The following is a 23,361-nucleotide window of genomic DNA, read 5'->3' on the forward strand; positions in this document are numbered from 1 at the left end:
AGTTGTGTGGATTGAGTGGAATTCATTGAAAACGTCAAATTCCTAACAAGAAAGACATTTGAAATGTTGGCGGATGTACCTGAAATTACATATACAGTGAGCATATAGTATTACAAACAAGCAATTCTAACATTAGAGAACTCCGACGAGTGTGAAGTTTTCGGCCCGAGCGAAGCGAGGGTCGTAATTCACACGAGTTACGGTATCATATTGCAATCTTAGACAGCTTGAACGAGTGAGAACTTTGCGGCTAGGCCAAACCTAATATTAGACAACTCGTACGAGTGTGAAGTTTGCGGCCCGAGCGAAGCGAGGGTCGTAATTCACACGAGTTGCGGTATCGCATTGCAATATTAGACAGCTCGGACGAGCGATAAGTTTGCGGTTAGAGCGAATCGAAGGCCGTAATTGACACGAGTTGCGGTATCTTACTGCATTAGTTAACAACTCGGGTCTTATTGGATTATTGCACAATTTAAACGAATACAAAGTGACAACATTTCATTTTTGTAGAAGTAAATGTATCAAATTGAGAATTGTGTTAGATTATTACATCCATACCGTGACAAAAAGGCTTGAACTTCAGGAATTGTCCATTCTCACCCAGATGAAAAAATCAGTTAAAATAAAATAAGATAATCAAACCTGAAAGAACCAGGTTAAGACAACCCTGAGTTGATCACGAAGGCGGTGACACACAAAAAAAAATTCTTTCAGAACCTTGATTATAATATTCTGTAATATAAGGTAAAAGCAAAATGAAATGATCTAGTCTGGTTTTTGACAATTGAAATTCAGTTGACAAAAATGAGGCTCGATAATTTTGTTTTGCTTTCACTTTAATTGATTAATTATTTTGGAAAAATTATCAGTCAAGGGACCCGACCCGCCCAAAAGGTGGGACCTAGTTATTGATATTTTGATAATTATCAAGATATCGATAATTCGATATATCGATATTTTGGTCCGAAAACCCGATATTTATCGATATATTCCGATATATCGGTATATTATCATGAATTTTCAGATAAATATCAAAATATCGATATTTTGATAATTATCGAATTTCGATATTTTGATAATTATCGATAATTATTAAATTATCGATAACGATATGATTAATCGATTATCGATAATTTCTTTCGATTGATATTATCGATAATTTTGAACGCCTCCCATCCCTACTCTTTTGAACCTCACGTCGACGACGGTCGACCGCTCGAATTGAATCACACCGTTTTGGTGATTTGACGTTTCAAAAACAATACATCATTTTCACGACCTTGTGAATATCAGACAAGATCCAAGCTGTCAGAAATGTCGAAAAACATCGAATGAATAGATTGTGGAAGTTGTTATTGTCACTGACGCAAAAATCAGCGATGGCACTGTCTTCGAGTCGGTCTATTGAGTTACGAAATTTAAAAATCAAAATCATTTGTTAACAATTTACATTTTTGATCACATTGTACATGAAAATAATGTTCGATATGAAGTGACAGAAGTGACCAACTTGCCGACAGTGTCAATCATTGAGAGTCGTGTGAAATAGTGCTCAAATCCACAATCTATTGAACGAACGATTTTCATGTAAAAACAGTGCATTATTTATTAAATTGTTGTATGGCTTGGTAAGTAATTCAATATTGACAAATTGGTGTATTGCTTTGACTTGACCAAAATTGTTGAAAAAATTTCTTTTATCGCATACGGTGTGTGTATTTTGCGCTATATACACGACGTAAATAAGAGGAAACAAATTTACCCTAAAGGTTTTGCAAGCAAAATTATATCACTAGAAAAAGATATGTTTACCTACTGCGATAAAATACCTCACTAATATAAGGCTTTATATAAGAGACTCGCGCAAGCGCTCGTATACGTACACGTCTCTTATATACAGCCTTATAGCAGTAATGTACTATTATTCAACGAAGGGCGAACGAAATGTGTTACCGTTTACGATTCGTGACGAAACGTTTTACCGTTTACGATTCGTGACGAAACGTTTTACCGTTTACAATGATAGTGGACGAACAACATGACAAAACAATGCTGATAGCTATAGCACGAAAAACAAAGAGTTTTTAACAAATGATGAAAAAGTGTTTGTATGCTCGTACAATTGAAGCGATTGCTCACTTCAGTTTGTGTCATGCTGATATGCACATTGCACATGGTCATCGCAATACATTTTTGAGCAGGATCGATCGCAGAGCAATGTACTGGCACACAAACAGGCACACTCTATTCAGAGTTCCTTGTTTTCATGACGAAATTGTCACAACTGTCAAACAAAGTTAAAAATTTCTCTATCGAAAATTGCGAATGCTGCATCTGTCAAGAAAAACTAGGATCAAAACGCGTTTTCAATGCTTCGTTTGTCTTATCCCTTATAATGTCGTTCGTCTTGGCTTGTTCGATGCTTTCAGATTAAAGTATAGTTTCCACTTAAAACGAGCACTTTGTTTAGCCTCCGTTTATATAACAGTTGTAAAATGGAACAAAAGAACTGTCACGCAAGACATAGGTGCACTGATGATGGCGTCATACGCCGAAATCAGCATTGTTTTGTCCTGTTGTTCGTCCACTATGATTGTAAACGGTAAAACGTTTCGTCACGAATCGTAAACGGTAACACGTTTCGTTCGCCCTTCGTTTAATAAAAGAAAATTTTTTCAACAATTTTGGTCAAGTCAAAGCAATAAAACATTTTGTCAAAACAGTAAATTGAATGCAGTTAACGTCAATTAATTAATTGACGTTATAAGGACTACGTGACGTAAAATTAAGTGGGGCTACGTTGACGAGTACCGTATAATGAAAATGATCTAATACTGTTATGACTAACGACCTTGACGATTTTCCTCGTTAAACGATATTCGACTAAGTTCAAGGTGCATGAGAAATTGGGTGGAAAATGCTATTTTCATAGAATTTCTTTTTGTAAAATCTTTTCAATTTGGCAATATTTTGGAAATGCCCGATGTTCGAGTTTCTTATTTTTCGTATTTCTACTGATATTTGACAAAAAATCGCGAAAAAATCGATTAATTCATCCCTTATTAAGGCATGCAGTCACAAGTAGACCAAAATTATGTGTGACAGAATTGCGTTATGGAGTCGTAAGTTGGCCAAAGTTTATGGAAAATGGCAGAATTGTTGGCAAAAGTCTATAATACCTTCACCAACTAAAAGTGACTTTTGACAGTTCAAATGAGTGAAAAACAAATTATGATCAGAAGAGTCACAAGTCGACCAAAATGTATGGAAAATGGCTGAATTGTGTAGTGTAATCACAAATTGGCCAAAGTGGATCGATTGTATATGTCAAAAAGTACCATATGACAGTTTCCTAACGAAATGCACGTCAAATTACAAAAATAGAAAACGGTAAAGAATGTTGAATTTTGCCCATGAGAAGATGGTGTTCCAGTGGAAGCCATTAAACTGGGTGGAGACTCCTTATTAAAGGCAATCACGGCTTTGTTTAATAAATGTCTCCAATGGGAAGAAGTACCAGAAGCCTGGGAAAATGCGGTAATTACATTGCTGCATAAAAAAGGAGACATAACAAAGCTGGAAAATTACCGGCCCATAAGCCTATTGTCAACACTCTACAAGTTGTTTATGAAAATCATTACGAAGAGGAACACTAACAAGTTCGACTTCTACCAACCTGTTGAACAAGCTGCTTTCAGATCTGGTTTCAGCACAAACGACCATTTGCAGGTGATGAGAACGCTTATTGAGAAGTGTCGTGAATACAACATCGACATAGTCTTGCTATTCATAGACTTCGAAAAAGCTTTCGATTCAGTGGAAACATGGTCGATATTGGACGCATTAGACGAATGTAGAGTAGACTCAAGGTACTCCAACACAATTCGATATGTGTACAAAAATGCTACTTCATGTATAAAACTTCATAAGAGCACGGAGAAATTCAGAATCGGCCGAGGTGTAAGGCAGGGTGACACTATTTCACCGAAATTATTCACGGCGATTCTGCAGAGTGTTTTTAGGAAGTTAAACTGGAGTAAAATGGGAATAAAGATAAATGGAGAGTACCTGAGCAATCTCCGCTTCGCTGATGACATTGTACCGATAGCAGCGAATATAGGTCAGGCTCAGCTTATGCTACAACAGTTAAGTGAAGAGGCAATCAAAGTTGGCCTCAAGATGAACTTATCGAAAACAAAAGTCATGACCAACATCAGGGACGATAGAGAAATCAAAATTGGTGACACTGTCATTGACACTGTCATTGAACGAGTCGACAGCTATGTATATCTAGGACATAAACTGAAGTTAGGTCTGGACAACCAGACTGCCGAAATAAGACGTAGGATTGGTCTTGCATGGGCAGCGTTCGGAAAACTCAGACTAATTTTCAAAAGCAAAATGAATAATAGTCTGAAACGCAAAGTTTTCGACACTTGTGTCCTTCCAGTGCTCACTTATGGAGCGGAAACGTTAACTTTAACGAAAGCATCCGAAGATAAATTGAGAGTGACACAAAGAGCCATGGAACGGAGTATGCTTGGAATAACACTCAGAGACAGAATGACGAATCAATGGATTCGACAACAAACCAGGGTCGTTGATGTCATGGAAAGAATAGCATCTCTGAAATGGAGCTGGGCGGGACATATTGCAAGAAGGACAGACGAACGTTGGACCAAAAAGATCATGAACTGGCGACCATATAAAAGACGAGCTATAGGTAGACCACCAGAGAGATGGACAAACGGAATTAAGAATATTGCAGGTACAAACTGGCAGCAAATGGCAATGGATCGTACGAAATGGAAAGAAGTTGGAGAGGCCTACATCCAGCAGTGGATAGAAACAGGCTGAAAAAGAAGAAGAAGAAGAAGAAGAAAACAACTACTGTCATATCTTAAAGACTCAGTATTGTAACGCCAGTTAAATTTTTCATCAAGATAGCACATAGAAAAACATATTGCTCTTTCAAGAATTTATTCATAAAGCTACGATTGCCTGGCATTCAAAGCTCTGACGGATTTCATAGAACGTGTGCATGAAACACCTACATCTTTTACAAAATACATGTATTTATAGCACGCGTGTGTATAATATACATATATATAATACACACACAGACACACACACAAAGCTTGGGTGCCATTATAATGTATGTGAAAGGAGACATTATTAAAATTAAAAATTTTCCCCGGGAAAATGCGAATATAAAAAGCATGAAAATTATCTCATTTATCATTTCTCCAGCATTGAGATAAAATATTCTTTTAGTCGTTACAGAATGGACGTATTATAAATGGCTAACATGTGTTGCAAAAATACCCTTTTAAAGTTTTTTTTTTTGATTTAAATATTTCCTTTTGCTGAAAATTTATTTTTGCTTAATGCTGGTGGGTTCTCGACACTGTTTGTTCGTGGGAATCTGCTGGTTTTTCTCTTCTCTTTTTTTTAAATACATCTCGACGAGGAAAAAAGAAGGAAATTCTGCCGTTTTAAGGACATTACTTGACATTCTCCATTGTAAGTACCAACGGTTTACCTTTTTAATAAAGGTGAAGTAGGAAAATTTTTGTGAATAAAACTGCTGTAGCAGTCAGATATTCTGTTACGTTTATATTTATGTTAAGTGCGAAATTTATTGCTTTTAAGGTGCGGTAATTTACGGGATTGTACTTAAAAAAAAAGAAAGAAAAATACGCCGTTCTGTAGTGTAAGGATTAACCGTAGATTGGGGATGATGAAACATAAAAAAAGGAAATTAGCAGAAATCAACAGCATCATTTACACCTTCACAACTCAATTCAGTAATAGAGCTGTGAAAGCTGATTTTACGGTTAAAAATTAAATGTTTCGGTAAAATAAGACAAAAATCGTCTAAACAAGTGAATGCGATAATGTAATTGTATGAAACTCTTGCCAAAATTGTTATCTTGACGTGTGGTCATTACGGTTCTCGTCTTCGGCTCCACCAGCAATGCCCACACGTCTCGATAACAATTTTGCCAAGAGTTTCATACAATTACATTATCGCATTCACGCCAGCTTGTAACGTCATCGTTATGTCCCTAGATGAAATTTTGAATTTTCCAAGGTTCTAAAAGAACAAGTTTAGACATTTCTGAGTTGATCACGATGGCGGGTGAAGCAGGGACTAAAATAAGGATTTTTCCGCAGGCAACCTCCGCAGGCAAATCACACCATGATCCGAAGTTTACCGCCACCACTCTATGATGCACAAAACCAGTGCATCCACGTAACTGGTACTGCCGTTACCTCGAAACCAATTTAATTTCTTCATGACATCCACATAGTTAAATATGCTTCGTTCCTCCGTTTGTCGTGGTATTGAACTGCTGTTTGACTGCCCACAATTTCCATATGGTAAGAGCATCGCCCCGGAAAGGTGAAGATTGCGGGTTCGTCTCCCGTCCCGGCACCAATTTTTCATTTCAAATTACATGTCCACAAACACACTACCAATCATTTACAGACATTCATAACGATTTCTACATTGAAATACAGCCATATATACTATCCACTTCCCAAATTATGAGATTTGCTTCGTTTTTCCTTTCTCCGTTTGTCGATTCTGCTTGACTTTCCATAATTATTACACATGAAAGATTGCTTCGTTTCTCCGTACGCCTATTGATTCTGTACTGCTCCGACTATTATCAAATTTCACAATAAAACCAAAATTCGTCATTTGTTAATTGTTCTACCGATAACTGGGCCCATAACCTGTTGGAAGTGGAGGATTCGCGTAGCAGGATGAACAAAATAGTTTTAAAATGAAACCAAAATTGAGTTTATTGACGAGGAAATAATTTAGATGTTTAGTCCTGAAGAAATAGTAACAGAATGAATGTTACTAAGTTAAAACTGAATTAAAATGAATTAACAAGATTACTTTGGCATTTCCAACAGCAACTTCTCGACAGTTGCTAAAATTGATATAAATCTTAAGAGCTTTGTGGAACTCTCCATCTTTAGGAGTCCGGTACAATTGTAAATCAAGAGGATGGGATTACAGCAGCGCAAGCCTTTACACACGAAAATCACCTATGCGCGCAGTCATTTATTCTTTTAATCTTAAGCATAAAGGAGAATCAACATTAAATGGAAATGGAACCAAACCACAAATAATTAATTTCAATTTATTCCCGTAAGCCATCTCCAGCTACCGAAGAGGTACCACATAATTGTATAATGAACGGAACATCGATCTTCCCCGCACTCCGCACCATAATAATAATGGAGGGTTGAATATGTGTGAGACACAGGTCTGTGAGACCATCTTACTTCGGGTAAATATAATTCCATAAATTTAACAACATTCAGTCCCTTTTTCCATGGATCCCTGCAATTACAATAATTCTTTTCGGTCGCCTCTGTGGAGTGTGTGTGTGTGTGCGGTACATTACAAACAAAATATCGAATTGCAAAGACCTTTGGCTATTAAATGATCATTAGTGGGAAAGGCAAACCAATTTGAAAACAAACAAAAATACTCAATCTTTGATGTCATTCAATGTGTATTCATACGTATGGATGTGGAATGATTAGAATCCACACAATATTATGTTGTTGGTGCTGTTGTTGCTGTTGATGTTGTCGTCGTTATGTTACCATTTCAGTTTCAGTTGTATTATAGTTAGCGGCTGTGTATCTCCATTTTCGGATAATGTTGTGTACATTTAGTTTTGCCCAATATAAGTCCACTGAGACGGGGGGATTTTCGCTAGAATGTTGTTGAAATCATTGTCTTTGAATGAACACGGGTCTAATAATAGAGGACACACAGTCGAATTGCGTAGGTACAACATATATTTTTGCCTATTGTGCTTAATACATTTTACCATTAGTCAGAGAGTATTTATAATACGGGAAGGGATAGTGCAATGCTGGGAGATAAATATCGAAATAAGACCATTAGGGATAAAAAAGGGAGAGAAAAAATATTTTATAAAACCGTGTATTATACAGTCCAGCAGACTGGCAGTACGTATAACAATGGAAACCTGTCGTATGTATTGAAAGGATTTCGACTTTATGTGATATATCTAAGGTAAAAATACAATAATGTTTGATTCGAGTTGACCCGAGCCGGCTGTAGTAGAATTATCTGCAATTACATTGCCACCACTATTTACAGATGTTACACCTCACTACCGATGAGAATATATGGTTCATTAATGTGAAAAAGTTGTAACTCACAGTGCTTTAGATTCATTTTTATTAAGCCCCAATGGAAATGGGTGCGTCAGGACTGATCCCGATGAGCCTTCAGGCGATGCCCGAAGAGATTGTTTTTTAACCGATAGGTATTTTACAAATTTCTGTCATTTAACGCCCGAATGTCTTTGGGTAGTCAATTCGGCACTTGAAATTGACAGGTAACTCAAACTGCATTTCAGTACGAAATTTTTGCGATAGCGGCCTTATGCTCAAAAACGTGTTTTGGTCCTATTTTTCATGTCGAAATTTTCGAAACTGTCAAATGAAGTTAGAACTTTTTCTATTCAAAATCGCGATTGCTGCATCTGTCAATGAAAACTAGGACCAAAACACGTTTTCAATGCCTCGTTTGTTTTGAGCATTAGTGATCGACATAACCTTCTCATATAAAACCTTGGAATCGCCCCCATTTCCGTTGCATAAGTTTGATGAGTTTATTTTCGGTTCACACGAATTGATGGTCATAAGTTTTTAAGAGCATTTTTACAACATGGAACGTAAGGGCCTTATGATCCCTTTACCATCATGATACATAATGACATTATGCACCATTTTACAACATTGAAGATAAGGGGCTTATGCTTGCTTTTACAACATAAGAAATTTTTAGAACATGGAAGAAGAAACTTTTGTGGAACAAAATACATCCTTTATCTTACTTACAAAATAACTGATATCACTGAGGGTGACGCCATTATGCGTCGTACGCAAAAGTTTTATCAACAAAAAATTGACTCAAAAATTTGTGAAAGAAAATTTTACAACAAGAAATTCCGTTTGAATTCTTTCAGTACATTTTTCAACCATTTTCCTAACAATACGTTCCTCAACATCTGCCACTTGTGACGCAAATTTCTTGTTGTAAAATTTTCTTTCACAAATTTTGTGAGTCAATTTTTTGTTGATAAAACTTTTGCGTACGACGCATAATGCGTCACCCTCAGCGATATCAGTTATTTTGTAAGTAAGATAAAGGACTAGCGTCACATTTACCCTTTAAGGATGTTTTGACTGATATCACCAATTTTGTAAGTAAGTCTTTTCGACAACATCAAAAAACCTTATGGAAGTTACAAAATTCTAGAGAAATCAGTCTAAATCGCAAAATCTAGAAACAAATCTTGGAACACCTCACTTATATCGATAATAACACAAATCCATCGAAAAATTCGATGGAAGTGCTAAAGGAAGCATCTGTCATCCAAAATTTAGGAACAAAACTTGGACCATCTCACTCATATCGAAAATAACCTAAATCCATCAAATAATCCGATGGAAGTTAGGTAGTGCCAGAGGAATCCCCGTCATCCCAAAATTTATAGAACCAACCATGAAACACTTCACTAATGTCGAATATAATTCAAATCCCTCAAAAAATCCGATGGAAGTTGGGAAGTGCCAGAGGAATCATCATCTTCTTCTTCTTCTTCTTTTTGAGCCTGTTTCTATCCACTGCTGGATGTAGGCCTCTCCAACTTCTTTCCATTTCGTACGATCCATTGCCATTTGCTGCCAGTTTGTACCTGCAATATTCTTAATTCCGTTTGTCCATCTCTCTGGTGGTCTACCTATAGCTCGTCTTTTATATGGTCGCCAGTTCATGATCTTTTTGGTCCAACGTTCGTCTGTCCTTCTTGCAATATGTCCCGCCCAGCTCCATTTCAGAGATGCTATTCTTTCCATGACATCAACGACCCTGGTTTGTTGTCGAATCCATTGATTCGTCATTCTGTCTCTGAGTGTTATTCCAAGCATACTCCGTTCCATGGCTCTTTGTGTCACTCTCAATTTATCTTCGGATGCTTTCGTTAAAGTCAACGTTTCCACTCCATAAGTGAGCACTGGAAGGACACAAGTGTCGAAAACTTTGCGTTTCATTTTGCTTTTGAAAATGAGTCTGAGTTTTCCGAACGCTGCCCATGCAAGACCAATCCTACGTCTTATTTCTGCAGTTCGGTTGTCCAGACCTAATTTCAGTTTATGTCCTAGATATACGTAGCTGTCGACTCGTTCAATGACAGTGTCACCAATTTTGATTTCTCTATCGTCCCCGATGTTGGTCCTGACTTTTGTTTTCGATAAGTTCATCCCGCTTACTAACGTGCGGGCATGATATGTAACCCGAAAAATATGTCTCGTCATCGTAAGATTTGTTGAACATTTGGCGAATTATGTAGTTATGAAAATTGCTGTTGTTTCAGATGATTACCATTGATAATGGTGTATAATATGAGACCGAAATATTTGGTTAAATAAAAAAACAATTGAGCAATCCGAGGAGTTTTTCCAATCCCACGTAAATTTCGTTACATGCTCAGACGCAAGTCAAAAACCTTAAAATAATGCAGATGGTTTACAAAGAGCCGCTTTCAAACAACACCCTTATGGGGTCAATTTAAATTTAAATTTGTTCACAACTGAAATAAATGAAGAACAAAAAAATCCCACAATTGACTATTCCAAGGACTATTCGCACTCGTGTTAATGCAGAGTATACAGTGTTCGGGTCATTTATGTGACCAGGCATGACGGTAGTAAATACGTTTTGTTTTAATAATATACGAAGTCGAGTGTGTTTGTTCAGCTGGTGAAGTTCAGCAAGCGGCTAGTTTAGTGATTGTAAGCATATTTTACGTCAACATTTTGGCCCACTTTCCAAGAATTATTTAAACATTTTTCACCAGCTGTGTACTCATCTTCAGGCATCTGTCATGAGTGTCATGGATTCTCCGGGTACAACTTCTCAGAACGATGTAGACTTAATGTCTTTGAAAAGGCAATAATAGAATAGCTATCCCGAGACATTAAGTTTACAAGCTTCCGTGCAGTACATGGCACACAATCCGATTTCCAAGAAGATTTAGAGCAAAACAGATCTTCCATTAAAATATTGACTTCTTGGAAATCGGGTACCAGAGGTCATGTCATTCAATTAGGCTTGTAGTGAATTCTTAAAATTCTCAAATGAGACACTAGTGGTATGATTGCAGATGGGTTTATGTCTGCCAACTTATTCATTTTTTTCTCAATATTATAAAACTAAAAATAAAAATAAAAATAAATTTTAACGATGTTTCCACGCAGATAAACATAAAAACCAGAAGCTAATTGCAAAAGTTTCTCTTTCCGTTGTAACATTTTTTTTTTGACGCAAAACTTTTGCTTACGTTCTAATTTATGTATTTTTTTCTGTCCCCCCTCGAAAGTGATGGCGTTCGGTGAACACATGTTTTATACATTATGATACTGGTAAACTATACATTGCGATGGGATAGTTTGCGCACGGAAAATATTATTTATAAAAACAAAAACAAAGTTTGAAGAGGTGTAAACTATATATGGGGGATGGGGTTATGTGGCAAACAGTTTTATTTAGTGCTCCGACGACAAAGTAAATTTTTATGACTCAATAACATTTAGTGATGCTGTTCGTCTTGATGCTGTTCGACGAAATAAAGTTTTTGTTGTTGGATTCGAACAAAAAACCGTTGAATCTGCCGGACATTTTCTTCAAATCCCCAACTACTGTTGGCTATTGCCTATTGTATACACACCAGTGAAACTTTATTTCGTTGCAAAATCCTAACCAAGCCAGGTACACAATTGTCCATTGTTTGAAATGTAACCAAAAATTCTCGAGAAAGCGACAAGTTTTTAAGAGAAACTTGCTACAGCGAAGAAGACCTAACTCATTTTTTTCTTCTGTGTCAAGTCAAATTTGACAGAAAAACAAAAGAAAAATTTGAATTAGGTCTACTTTTAGATTTAATCAGTTAGGGTGATCATTTCTGATCAATGCACACAGATCATGGGATCCTTTGTGCTACCCTGTCATCATGAAAATCTTGAAGCCCTTTTCAGGACCTCATCTCCTTCTCAACCTATTGCCTTACGCTCTACACGAATCACTTCAGGCGAGCAAACTGATCCCTATGATTAGGTACCAAAATGATAGCTAATCCTTAGGGCAGAAAGCAAAGAGTGACTGGCGTCAACCTCGTTTCATTAGACTGTAAATTCTAGAAAGCCACTGGGAGGACAGCTGTGTCTCACCCCTTAGATTAGGTCTACTTAGTGTGACCACGTGTAGGCAAAAATCTGGTAAGCATCTCCAAATTAACTAACTGCATCGAAGTGTCGACCAAGGTAAATATATGGGCTATATTTACCTCGGTGTCGACATAGATTTCTTTAAGAGTTGGTAACAGGTGGCGTAACGTTAAAAAAGATATCTTCAAATTACGAGACAAAACAGGAACGATCCAAACGGATCGAAATGCGATATTAAACATTGCAACAGAATTTTATGAGAATTTGTTTTCTTCAGCAAGACAGAGTCCAACGGAAGAAACCGAAGATAGACCAATAATAAGAAACGTGAGATCGGAGGATATGCCCGACATAACTGTTGATGAAGTCAAGGCCGCAGTAGCCGAGATGAAAAACAAAAAGTCTCCCGGATAAGATGGTGTTCCAGTGGAAGCCATTAAGCTAGGTGGAGACTACTTATTAAAGGCAATCACGGCTTTGTTTAATCAATGTCTCCAATGGGAAGAAGTACCAGAAGCCTAGGAAAATGCGGTAATTACATTGCTGCATAAAAAAGGAGACATAACAAAATCGGAAAATTACCGACCCATAAGCCTATTGTCAACACTCTACAAGTTGTTTATGAAAATCATTACGAAGAGGAACACTAACAAGTTTGACTTGAATACAACATCGACATAGTCTTGCTATCCATAGACTTCGAAAAAGCTTTCGATTCAGTGGAAACATGGTCGATATTGGACGCATCCGACGAATGTAGAGAAGACTCAAGGTACTCCAACACAATTCGATATGTGCACAAAAATGCTACTTCATAAGAGCACGGAGAAATTCAGAATTGGCCGAGGTGTAAGGCAGGGTGACACTATTTCACCGAAATTATTCACGGCGATTCTGCAGAGTGATTTTAGGAAGTTAAACTGGAGTAAAATGGGAATAAAGATAAATGGAGAGTACCTGAGCAATCTCCGCTTCGCTGATGACATTGTACCGATAGCAGCGAATATAGGTCAGGCTCAGCTTATGCTACAACAGTTAAGTGAAGAGGCAATCAAAGTTGGCCTCAAGATGAACTTATCGAAAACAAAAGTCATGACCAACATCGGGAGCATTGAACGTTCATTCATTGAACGAGTCGACAGCTACGTATATCTAGGACATTAACATGAAGTTAGGTCTGGACAACCAAACTGCAGAAATAAGACGTAGGATTGGCCTTGCATGGGCAGCGTTCGGAAGACTCAGACTAATTTTCAAAAGCAAAATGAATAGAAGTCTGAAACGCAAAGTTTTCGACACTTGTGTCCTTCCAGTGCTCACTTATGGAGCGGAAACGTTAACTTTAACGAAAGCATCCGAAGATAAATTGAGAGTGACACAAAGAGCCATGGAACGGAGCATGCTTAGAATAACACTCAGAGACAGAATGACGAATCAATGGATTCGACGACAAACCAGGGTCGTTGATGTCATGGAAAGAATAGCATCTCTGAAATGGAGCTGGGCGGGACATATTGCAAGAAGGACAGACGAACGTTGGACCAAAAAGATCATGAACTGGCGACCATATAAAAGACGAGCTATAGGTAGACCACCAGAGAGATGGACAAACGGAATTAAGAATATTGCAGGTACAAACTGGCAGCAAATGGCAATGGATCGTACAAAATGGAAAGAAGTTGGAGAGGCCTACATCCAGCAGTGTATAGAAACAGGCTGAAAAAGAAGAAGAAGAAGAATGGCTACCCGAAGTTGGCCAAAAGCCCAGCCCGGCCCGAACCCGATTCAATTTTAACGGGCTTCGGGTTATCGGGTTTCGAAAATTTAGATCGGGTCGGGTTCGGGTTTTAAATTTAAAATCCAAACCCGACCCGAACTAAAATTTTCTATGTAAAGTCATCGCGTCGAACACTTTTAAGTGGAACTAGTTTAGGCAATTTTGTTTTACTTAAAAGAAATTCAAGAAACCGTTTCAAAATTAAATTATTTTTTTTTGCGTTTTCTAAATATTTTCGAAGTTACCGCGTTTCAATATCTTTCGGGTTAAGGGGTTTCAGTATCTTTCGGGTCATCGGGTCTCAAAAATTTAGTTCGGGTCGGGTCGGGCCGGGTTTCAGTATCTCTCGGGTTTCGGGTTTTGAAAATCGATTCGGGTCGGGTTGGGCTTTGAAAAAACCTCGGCCCGCTCACCTCTAATATGCATACAACTGCATACTCGCAAAAAAAACCTTTCCCTTGATACGTAAATAACTATGATTGCTATGACCGATGTTCAACAATTTTGAATCACAACAGTCAATTGTACTCTGGATCAAAGAGGAAAAAAATGTGTTACTGAAAAAAGAAACTCGGCTGCGAGCTTGAAGAGCGGCTCTCACTACCGAATTATTTGTGTCGTTTCCGTTTCGGCCATGTTTCTTGTTATCAGTTTCATGAGACAGTTTGGAAAATAAATCCGTCATTCACGGAACCGATTACAAACTTCTAAATTCCCAAATAGTCCTAATAAATTCAAAACAATATTTTCCCTACATTTACATACCATAAATTCAACCGAGAAATTTTTGTCGTCTCTCTATATTTTATTTTTCTCGCGTTTTCGTGTGATAAATGGGTATATTCTTTAGCCATATATTTGCAATTCGTATGATGTATATAAATACAATAATTCATAGACGCCGTTCCTAGTTATGAAGGATGAACGAAAACCAGATGCGGAATGAGCAAAGATTTATGTTATTATTTTGCATAAGCTTCTTCAGCGTTGTTTGTTATTCGCTAGATCGCTAATAAATTAACCAATGTCAAATGTTCGCGCATAATCATTAATCTTGGATTTGGTGGAAAAATATCCAAAATGAAAATGTTTTACGTACTCATTCACTCGTATGCGCTGAAAGGATTTATTAGCGGTCTGTTTAAATGTGAACTTATCGCATGTCGGATTTTTTTCGGTTGTTCCTTGTATAACGAACTGACATGGTAAATTAAACTGAAGATGTTTCAATTAAAATATGTTTTGGTCCTGTGCCAGATGATTTTATTGCGAACATTTTTCCATCTTGGTTCTTCCAAGGGAGTTGTGGGAAAACAGGAAAGTACACAAATTTGCAAAGGGTCAAGAGCTCTTAACGATGTGAAAACTGTTCTTGTTACACTTTCAGTGTGTAAAAGTCTTTGAAGGTAAAACTTTTACTGTTTTACCGCGTCTCACTTTAAAGTTTTGTAATTTATTCGAATTCGAGAGCAATAATTACTTGTACTCGGGCTCGATTCTCGACAGATTTGTCTGCTTAACTGCGTAGAGATTTCTTTGGAGAAGAACTTTTCTAACAATATTTTTTTGGAGGAAAGAACCATCTTCTTCTTCTTCTTCTTTTTCAGCCTGTTTCTATTCACTGCTGGATATAGGCCTCTCCAACTTCTTTCCATTTCGTACGATCCATTGCCATTTGCTGCCAGTTTGTACCTGCAATATTCTTAATTCCGTTTGTCCATCTCTCTGGTGGTCTACCTATAGCTCGTCTTTTACATGGTCGCTAGTTCATGATCTTTTTGGTCCAACGTTCGTCTGTCCTTCTTGCAATATGTCCCGCCCAGCTCCATTTCAGAGATGTCATTCTTTCCATGACATCAACGACCCTGGTTTGTTGTCGAATCCATTGATTCGTCATTCTGTCTCTGAGCGTTATTCCAAGCATACTCCGTTCCATGGCTCTTTGTGTCACTCTCAATTTATCTTCGGATGCTTTCGTTAAAGTTAACGTTTCCGCTCCATAAGTGAGCACTGGAAGGACACAAGTGTCGAAAACTTTGCGTTTCAGACTATTATTCATTTAGTCTGAGTTTTCCGAACGCTGCCCATGCAAGACCAATCCTACGTCTTATTTCTGCAGTCTGGTTGTCCAGACCTAACTTCAGTTTATGTCCTAGGTTTCCTTGGTTTCTCTATCGTCCCCGATGTTGGTCATGACTTTTGCTTTCGATAAGTTCATCTTGAGGCCAACTTTGCTTGCCTCTTCACTTAACTGTTGTAGCATCAGCTGAGCCAGCGAAGCGGAGATTGCTCAGGTACTCTCCATTTATCTTTATTTCCATTTTACTCCAGTTTAACTTCCTAAAAATACTCTGCAGAATCGCCGTGAATAATTTCGGTGAAATGGTGTCACCCTGCCTTACACCTCGGCCAATTCTGAATTTCTCCGTGCTCTTATGAAGTAGCATTTTTGTACACATATCGAATTGTGTTGGAGTACCTTGAGTCTACTCTACATTCGTCTAATGCGTCCAATATCGACCATGTTTCCACTGAATCGAAAGCTTTTTCGAAGTCTGTGAAACACACTTCTCAATAAGCGTTCTCATCACCTGCAAATGGTCGTTTGTGCTGAAACCAGATCTGAAAGCAGCTTGTTCAACAGGTTGGTAGAAGTCGAACTTGTTAGTGTTCCTCTTCGGAATGATTTTCATAGCCCGCTCACCTCTAATGCATATTCGGAAAAAAGCACGTTTCTCGAGTTACGCGAGTTCTTGATTTCTCCCTTTAAAAATACATGCAAAAATCACAAAACAATGAAAAACCACAAAAACATAAAATATGTCGGTTTTCAGAATTCCGCGTGTGTATGTATAAAACTTTTAATCCGTGTGGTGCAGGGCCTATTTTTGGGAAATTGAATTTTCCAAATTTCCTAAAATTTGCCAAAATTTTCTAGAATTTGCCAAATTTTCTGATAGCAAATTCTAACAAATTTAGGCAAATTCTGGCAAATTTCCCAATTTCCCAATTTCCCAAAAATAGGCCCTGGTGTGGCGTGAATAACTTTATTTGGTCCACTCAAATGCGGAGAAAATATGGCGTTTTGTTGACAATATCACTTTCTCTATATCTCTCTCTATCCGATGGCAGTGGAGGTGCGGGAAAACAGGAAAAGTATACCATTTAAAGACTTTTAAACACTCAAATTGTGACAACAACAGCTTTTATATTGATGGCTGATATGTCAAATAAAAGGTATTGACGATAAACGTCTTTGAAGGTTTTTTTTTCCTGTTTTCCCGCACCTTCCTACAGGAACAAAACTTTTTTCAATCTCTGACGAGAAAATAGTCATTTTATCCCCTCAGCTGGAACTTCGAAGGCCTTTGTTGTGAAAAATTATGTGTTGACATCGGAAAGAAAAGTTGGATATTTCATTTCAAGAGTGTTGTTTGTGGCCAGAGCGTAGCGAGGGTAACAAATAACTATTGTTTTGGTTTTGAAAAATTGTGAAAGAAATTGATTTTTTTTAAAGCTTCGTTTGACAGAACAAAACAGTAAAATCTTAAGACTTGAACAGTTTCATTCCAAGTCATAGCAAATGATTGTTAGTAAAAGAATGATTTCGACGGCAAAGTTTCCGCAAACTGAGCGAAAGTAAAGAGCGAGAAAGTAGCTGAGCGAAAGACTTACATAATCATACCAGTTCCAGTGTAAGCTAGGAAAAAAAGCCAGAGCGAGGGACGCGAGTTTTTCGGTCGTGGGGAACTGTAAGCAACACGCAACCGTTGGACTCAACATCATTCCAAAGATAACAGAATGTGTCGGAAAAACTTCGAGCAAAAGAAGTAACAGACTCAATGAAAAGGGTAAAAAACTTGGTGACAAACAGAAAGCCCATCTCCAATTAAAGTTCATTTTCATATGAATTAAATAACCGACCTAATAGACACCATGGCCTACACGTTAGCATACGAAATTAAATAGAAAAAAAAATTGAAACAAGGCCAGATTTATCTTCCATGAAAAGATGTTTTCTTTTCTTCTTCTCCCTTTTTTTCGGGAAAATCGTACAATGTTCGCTCGGTGCACTTTGTATGCTCTTGGGCTGAATAGAATGAAGAACCTCAAATACACACATGGCCATTCTGGCAATGTGCTAGAAAGCTGAAATATTTGGCTGTTAAAACTTTAAATAATTTTAATTGTTCTCGAAATTTTATGTATTTCGGCATAACATTGTTCGGGCGTTGGCAGGCATTGCTCTTTTATAATGTGTGTCTATATCTCTATATGGAGTGAGCCTCGTATAACAATGACGAAGTGCGGAAAATGTTTTGGCAAAGTAAATTTTGGTGTGTGGAAAGTTATATGTATAGAGAGAGAAAGATTTTTGTGGCGTTCATTTTTATGTAGATATTATTATAACACAACGAGGAGGTTTTAACAAATCGTTTTTTAGTGTCTGCATGCATTATAACGCAGATAACTCTACTTGTTAAAGAGAATTTTTTTCACCATTTTTTAATCTACTGTACAAGGCAAGCTGATTTTCCAATATACAAATACAACAGCAGCAAAAAACGAACGAGAAATTTGTGAATTTGCGTCGCTGGTTTAGCTTTTCATGTTTAAGAGCAATGGACCCTTTGCAAATTTGTAGCCAACATTTGGGCGAAAAAATATTCGTTTTTTTATGATTTCTCTGAACCAAAATATTTTTTTTAATGCTAAGTGGGCCGGTTCAAAAAGCCTTTTGTTCGACTATTTTTAGGTAACCATAGGAATTCTGAAAGACCATGGCCAGAAACAAAGATCGAAGTCTACATTTGGCACCTTTTTCACATTTTGATTTTGTGCTAACCCAAAGAGCGGTCAATTTTTTAGCCCCGTACGAAGTACAAAGGGGCTTATAGGATTACGATGCCGTGTGTAATTGATGGAATTCGAAGCAGACGGTAAGGGCAAAGTGTTTGCCTATGTTCATAGATGACGAATCCGCTATAAAAATTTGGGCCGTCTGTCCGTCTGTCTGTCACGTCGATATCTTGAGTAAATCAAATCCGATTTCAAAATTTTGTTTTCCCTGAAAGATAGTCAAAATAGTGAGGCTAAGTTCAAAGATGGGCATATTCGGGTCGGCCCTTCGTGAGTTAGGGCCACCTAAGTGATTTAAGGTCTTTTGGTGATATTTATGGCAAAATAAACGATGGAAATGTAAATGACACGGCAAATGATAGGTATTGTCAATACCAATCCAGGAAAAAAAAGTTTTTTAAAATCGGGTGAGTGGACCGTGAGTTAGGGCCTTAGAAGTGAAATGCTACTAGTGCCCTATGTGTATTTTACATAGAACTCGAGTAAATTTCATCCGTCTTTCGTAATTTTTGTTTCATTTGGGAGGTAATCAAAGGCCGAATAGAATGTAGTTGAAAAAAATTTTAAATTTGGGTCGGACTGAGGCCGATACTAGGCCCTTCAAAAAAAAAAATTTTAGGGCGATTAGAAATTTTTGTTTTATTTGAAAGGAACGTCGTACGGGGCTTCGTAATTGCGCTATGTGCAATTTCTAAGATGTACATACACATTTCATAATAATTTTACTTTAACTACATTAACCGGCGCAATAGGCTTACGGTCAAAGTAGGGTGACAGACGCAATAGGGTCACGTACGCAATAGATATACGGGTTTGTACGGGGCTCAGTCGCAGCAAACGCTCCGACTGTTCTGATTTCTCGTTTTTGTGTGAAACTTAGTTTCTGGCGATGGTCTTACAGAATTTCTTTGGTTAGACAAAAAACTTGTTAAAAATTCTTTTCATACAAATTTGAACCAGAATTTACAGAATACTTTCCAACGGCTTTTGTTCGTCGTTCCATATTGATCAAATAAATTACTTGTCAATACCAGTGTAGCATCCATATAACAGTGTAGGAGATGAACAAACTCTCAGAAATCTTTAAATATATGAATAGGTTTCTGTCCCACCTGTTTTTCAATGTTTTATCCATTAGAAACACTCACCTAATATTACCGAAGAAGTGAACGCAATAAAAAAGAAAACTTTTCCCCCAAACAACAAAATTATACAATTGAAAGTTATGAAAATCCGAAATTTGCTTAAAATTTATTCAAACAACCTGAACGTGTTTTTGGGGGATAAACTTTTACGGGTGCGGTAACGTTGTCGTATTATTAAGAACAATTAAAATAATTTAACATTCCAACAGTCAGCATACACAACAATTCTATCTGCCGCACTTTAAATATTATCGAGAGAAACGTGTATGAGTGGTTGGCTCTGCGCGCTTTTGTGAGTAAACAGTTTTACTTAGCAGACAATTCATTTATTCCGAAGGTACACATACTCACATTATATTAGTATCCGACAAAAACCTCTTAAAAAAGGAAGGAGTGATGCACGTCCTACTTTCTTGTCAAAAAAAAAATTATTAGGACCCACCCTAAAGTCGAAAAGAATTACTGTACCCTAATATCCAAAAACATTATTGCGAGTCACCAAGAAGAATAATTGCGAACCACCCTATAGTCCAAGGAAAAATAATTACAAACCACCCTAATGTCCAAAATCGTACATTTCGGACCTAGGACTAAAAGTATTTATTGCATTGGCGTGTATATATCGACATTAAACATTATTTCTCTCAATTATTCCATTGATATGACGTCATTATTATTTATCTAGGTAAATATATCCTACATTAATATGTCGATAAGTTGATCGTTTGCGCCAATACAATAAAACATTTTATCTGTCTAGAACGATAATCTCGAGTTTATCCCTCTAGGGAGTTTTTGTTTATCTCTATATATCTGTTCTAGACAGATAAAATATGATATGCACCTATTGCCAGACTGTTATTTTGACGTGTAGGCATTATGACCCACGCCTTCGGCTAGGGCAATAATGTCCTACACGTCAAAATACCAATCTTGGCAACAGGTGCATAATATATAATAAGGTACCAGTGCATATACCACGAACGAACACTCTTCTGTATATTACACGTACACTCGTTACACTCGTGTTTGTGTAATATACAGAAGAGTATTAATTCTCGGTATATTCACCGGTACCTTAATGTACTATTTTTAGCGTGTGAGAGGTTAAAATCGCTGCCTCTAACTGTATCCTTAGCCATTTCGAATGATAATTTGAAGATTTGCTTCGAATTAAAGGTTGTTGGTGATAGGCACAAAAAATGTGCCATTCCCATGTGCTTTTCCTGTTTTTAGCCCCGTACGAAGTACTGGGGGCTTATAAGATTAATATGCCGTTTGTAACACGTCGAATTGGAAGCGGACAGTAAGGGCAAAGCATTTGGTTATGTTCATAGATGACGAATCCGCAATAAAAAAAATGTCCGTCCGTCCGTCCGTCCGTCCGTCCGTCCATCCGTCCGTCCGTCCGTCCGTCCGTCCGTCCGTCCGTCCGTCCGTCCGTCCGTCCGTCCGTCCGTGACCCCTCTAGCTTGAGTAAATCACAACCTTCAAAATTCTTTTTTTCCCCGATTGGTATCGACAAAAGTAAGGTCAAGTTCGAAAATGGGCATGGTAGGGTCGGCCCCTCCAGAGCTAGGGCCCTATAGGTGTTTTTCAGTCTTTCGACGATATCTACCGAAATACGCACGCAATAGTTGCTTGTGATATATCAAATGAAAGGTATTGACGAGTAGAACAAAGTTGCTGAACATTGTTTTTGGGTAAGATGCAACGTGGGCTTGTTGGGAGGGCTCAAAGGTCGTTACTCGGCCCTAAGTGTTTTTTGCACATAAATCGAGTAAATCTCATCCGATTTTGCTAGTTTTAGTTTTTTATGGAAGGTAATTGAATACCGAAAAGAACGTGACGAAAAAAGTTTCAAATTAGGGCCCTTGGACTAAGGCCGCTACTCGGCCCTAAGTGTTTTTTGCACATAAATCGAGTTAATCTCATCCGATTTTGCTAGATTTAGTTTTTTATGGAAGGTAATTGAATACCGAAAACAACGTGGCGAAAAAAGTTTCAAATTTGGGCCCTTGGACTAAGGCTGCTACTCGGCCCTAAGTGTTTTTTGCACATAAATCGAGTAAATCTCATTCGATTTTGCTAGTTTTTGTTTTATTTGAGAGATAATTGAATGCCGAATAGAATGATGCCAAAAAAAGTTTCAAATTTGGGCCCTTGGACTAAGGCCGCTACTCGGCCCTAAGTGCTCTTTGCACATAAATCGAGTAAATCTCAACCGATTTTGCTAGTTTTTGTTTCATTTGAGAGGTAATTGAATACCCAATGGAAAGTTGGCAAAAAATTTTGGGTTTCTAAAATAATGTCGTAAATTGTTGGTTTTATTTGAAAGGTACTTCGTACGGGCTTTCGTAATTGCGCTATGCGCAATTTTAAAAATGAACAGTTTCAGTAAATTTGACAATGCCCAACCTGACTTGCATTTTGGTAACAGACGCATTAGAGGGTTGTAGACGTATTAGGGTTCCGGGCTTATTAGAGCTACGGACGTATTATGGTTGCGGACGAAATAGGATTACGGGTTGTACGGGGCTAAGTCGCAGCAAACGCTCCGACTGTTCTGATGCCTTGTTTTTTTTGAGTTTTTTGTTCTTGGGATGATCACATTTCATAATTAGATTAGGACATCAAGAATGGTCATCTGTTTACCAAAAGGAGAACAAATAGGAAATAACAACAAAAGCTCGATTTGGAATTTCTTGTTTCGACCTCCTCAGCATGTAAAATCCATTCATCGATATAAAAAGATGAAAACTCTCGTCTACGTGTGTTTATTGACCTCGGCTACGCCTCGGATCAACATAATTCTACCGAAAACTCTACTTTTCATCGTTTCATCCCTAGTTATGTCACAACGTAGGCGAGAAAATAGTTATTTTCTTCACTACTCTGAAACTTCGGAAGCCTTTGCTGTCAAAAAAATGTGTTGACATCTCGGAAAAAGTTGCAAATTTCATATTCTCGGGTGACTTGTAGCCTCGTTACTCTCTGGCCACAAACAACACTATCGAAATGATTTTTTTTCCCAACTCGGTGAACAAATAACTATTTAGTGTGATTTATTTTATTTTCTTCACTTAATAGGCCTTGACAAATGACCTTGTGTTGACGATTGATCGAATGACATTTGTAGTGAGAAAAGTGCAGCACATACCAAAAAAAATCCAATTTTTTGTAATGGAGATTTGCGTCACGGCGCCTTACTAACGCATGATGTATACGATGAGGTGGATTTGAAACAACAAATTATTACTTACATATAAATTAACAATACCCACC

At 37.6% G+C, this 23,361-nt stretch overlaps 1 long non-coding RNA gene across 1 annotated transcript; it reads right to left on the bottom strand.

Annotated features, from left to right (window-relative positions):
* Positions 1-6,398: 6,398 nt before the first annotated feature.
* On the bottom strand, positions 6,399-22,893 carry LOC119075271. The gene is made up of 3 exons (XR_005087355.1): positions 22,884-22,893; positions 10,926-10,928; positions 6,399-6,512 (listed from the first exon to the last, which is right to left on the bottom strand). It is a non-coding gene; the product is annotated as an uncharacterized LOC119075271 (long non-coding RNA).
* Between the last annotated feature and the right edge of the window lie 468 nt (positions 22,894-23,361).

Source organism: Bradysia coprophila, unplaced genomic scaffold (assembly GCF_014529535.1).
Source record: "Bradysia coprophila strain Holo2 unplaced genomic scaffold, BU_Bcop_v1 contig_193, whole genome shotgun sequence".
Classification (NCBI taxonomy): Eukaryota; Metazoa; Arthropoda; class Insecta; order Diptera; family Sciaridae; genus Bradysia; species Bradysia coprophila.